This window comes from Cibotium barometz, chromosome 22 (genome assembly GCF_041138505.1).
Source record: "Cibotium barometz isolate CiBa-2024 chromosome 22, ASM4113850v1, whole genome shotgun sequence".
NCBI lineage: Eukaryota > Viridiplantae > Streptophyta > Polypodiopsida > Cyatheales > Cibotiaceae > Cibotium > Cibotium barometz.
Window position 1 is genome coordinate 29,896,517 of NC_141067.1, and position 3,320 is coordinate 29,899,836.

Genomic DNA, 3,320 nt, shown 5'->3' on the forward strand with positions numbered 1-3,320 from the left:
GGCCGCATAGTGACACGTGTCGAGCTCTATGGTGTTGAGAACAGGGAATTTTGGCAGATTGCATTTGCGTGACGACATCGACTAATCACAAGGATCGTAAAATGCGCACGGAGTAAATACACGTGGTGACGCGTGTCGAGGTCCGCAATGTTCAAAGCAGAGTCATTAATATGCTAGTATGTCGGAAAAAAACCGACGAGAGCGCCAGCCCGCTCTAAATCCAAAATCTCACCCGCCCGCGCGTCGCGTTGCGGCCCCAAAAGTGCCCGAAAAATAGTTTCGCGAATGGCTACACCCGATTGTGCATTGACCCGAATCGTGCCTAATGATGTGGTGTTCTAGATTGCAAGGTCTTAGAAAGCAAAAGTTGGATACCGAACCAGCTTAAAACAAGGAGATGGTACAAGAAGGTCAAGCAAGAAAATTACGTCTTTATTGCTTTGATAAAAATCCAATAGCGACTAGACCAACAAAAAAGGGGATGTGATGGAGTAGCGGGCCCCTAGGGCTGCTCCACTGAAGCTATGGTTGAAACTTGCATTTTGTTAGGGTAGCAGATATCTTGGGAAGAGTCATCCTTTGTTTCTGAAGATGATAGATGGGAGTTGATTTGTAACTCGTTTAATAGAGGTTGGGTGACTATGGTGGGGTTGGAAGGATGTAACGTAAAGTTTTTTTCTTTTTATAATATATATATATATATATATAATATCGGTCCCAAAAAAAGAGAAAAAGAAAAATCATATACAATTTTTTTGAAATGAAAAATTACAAGTCACAAAAAGTATTTTGCTTGTTAATAAGTTTATTGCTTCAAGTACGAAAGTATATATTTTACAAGGTGGCAATCAAAGGTGTCAAAAAGTCTAAAACTTCTGGTTATAAGTTTTTATTAACGGTGGAGAGGCTTTACGTTAAGTTTGACGAGGCTTTACAACAACACTCATAGGGTTAATCATGATGCGTGCAAGCTGCCCCGTGTATTCAACAGCCTTCACTTTATCTACGCCAGGCGTTGGAAGCAACTCCAGAGCTTGCACAAGCTTGGCTATGATGAGAGCCAAGACAGTGAAGGCCATGCGACTTCCAGGACAGCTTCTTCTCCCGGAACCAAAGAGAAGGAACCTGTAATCACTTCCGAATGGCTCAATTTTCTCATTAATGAAACGATCCGGATTAAACTCCTCTGGATTATCCCAAAACCTTGTGTCATTGGCTATTCCCCATGCATTTACAACAACTCTACTACCTGGAGGAATATCATAATCGCCCAATTTGGCATAATCATGATTTGAGTGAGGAACTAACATAGGAATGGACATGTGCTTACGCAGAACCTCCTTCACAACTGCTTGCACATAAGGTAGCTTTCCTATATCATCTTCCTTTATGCGTGCTCCTTCTCCAAGGGTGCTTACCACCTCTTCAAATATCTTCTTCTGTACCTCCGGGTGGTTTACCAGCTCTACCACAGCCCATTTGGTTACCGCTGTTGTTGTGCCTAATGCTGAAATGCAGTCACAAAACTTAGTTCTAGTGTTAAAGATCCTCAGGAGACGGTAACCAAAGAGAGTGCATTCCAACATACTCAATAATTGAGAGGGGTATCGTCCAGCTTAATAATGACTACGGGGTCTTGTGTACAGGAAGAGCAGAGATGACTAGAGTGAGCTCACCTCCAACATTGATGTTCTGGAGAAGGTACAGCACGTTTTTCATGCTGATCTCGCCTTTCATTTCAGCATCAAGGAGGAAATCCACACCGGCTTTAGTACTGTGGCCGGTGGTAGCGGCGCGTGACCTGATCAGACAAAAATTTAGAAGTTAATGTTGCTACAGGCGCCATTTCACAAACACACAAGCAGCAAGCTGTAAGTAGCCATGGCGCAGTATCCTTACTGAGTGTGCTGATCGATGAAGACCTCCTTGAAGATGCGATGCCTCCGCTGATTAGCTTCCTTGACCTTGCTGATATATGATCGGAAGAAGGGTCGCAGCACGGGGAAGAACTCTGCGACGTTGAACTTGAAGCTCTGTGCGAGAATGCCGTTTTCGGTGTTGGCCTTCTCTATGGCCACGTATGCCGGATCCTCCAAGCCCTCGAACCTCCGGTCGAACGCCATCCGGTAGAGCATGTTGTAAATGGCGAGCTGCAGTCGGCGGCGGACGATAGAAACAGCGCCGCCGGAGGTAGCCCCGGCGGCGATGTCGGCCACCGCGACGTCGATCTCATCCTCCCACGCTCCAACACTGCGCCGAAAGGCCTGGGTGCTGAAGAAAGGGAGGGTGGCCACGCGCCTCATCTTGCGCCAATGGTCGCCGTAGTCGGAGAACACCATGTCCTGGCCGTAACCGCTTGTCATGCCGACAACGAAGTTGGGAGAGCGAGATCCAAACTCGCGCCCACGAGTCTGAAGGACCTCCATAGCGATCTCCGGGGACGACACTATTACCATGTTGCACCAGGCCAGCCTCACCATACAAACGTCCCCATACCTCTCGCTGACCTTCCTCAGCGTTTTGGGCACTATCACTCCGCCCGGAAACAGAAGCCAGCTGCCCAGGATGGGCCAACCCCTCGGCCCCGGCGGCGCCGTCAACCTTTTGCCCCCCGAAAACCACCAGCCAACCGCCACTGCCACCACAGCTGCTGCTAGCGCACAAAGCAAGCATCTAATCGACAAATCACAGCTCCCCTCTGAGAATCCCACATTGCCCATATTCTCCACGCATCTACTGCGCCGCGATGAAGTAAGTATCGCTTTAGAAAGGCAGAGAGAGCTCAGTTTCCTGATTGCCCTTTAATGGCAAATATACCGCCCAGCCTAACGTTCAGGTCCCAGCCAATGGCTCGTCAAATCTACCACCGTCCTAACGTTCAGGTTCTTAACAGCTTTTGAAGGTCCCAGCCAATGGCTCGTCAAATCTACCACCGTCCTAACGTTCAGGTTCTTAACAGCTTTTGAAGGTCCCATCCAATGGTTACTTGATAATTAAAGATAAAGTGCATTCTTTTGAATTTTGAAGGTCCCGGGCCAATGGTTACTTGATAATTCAATAAGCAACGGTCCATGTTTTTGAAGGTCCCATTGGCCAATGGTTACTTGATAATTCGAAATAAAGTGCATTCTTTTGAAGGTCCCGACCAATGGCTACTTGATAATTCAATAAGCAATGGTCCACTGTTCACGGAAAACTCACAAACAGTGACAATCAAACTGCAAACATTTGGGGTTCACTTATAATCGTAAAATTTACAATTTTTGAAAAATTGCATAAGTTGTGACCTGAAGTGAATCTACTTAATACTAGATAACTTA

The 3,320-nt window shown here is 46.6% G+C and overlaps 1 pseudogene; it reads right to left on the reverse strand.

Moving 5' to 3' along the window:
• Window positions 1–914: 914 nt before the first annotated feature.
• On the reverse strand, window positions 915–2,720 carry LOC147626522 (trans-cinnamate 4-monooxygenase pseudogene; annotated as a pseudogene).
• Window positions 2,721–3,320: the final 600 nt, after the last annotated feature.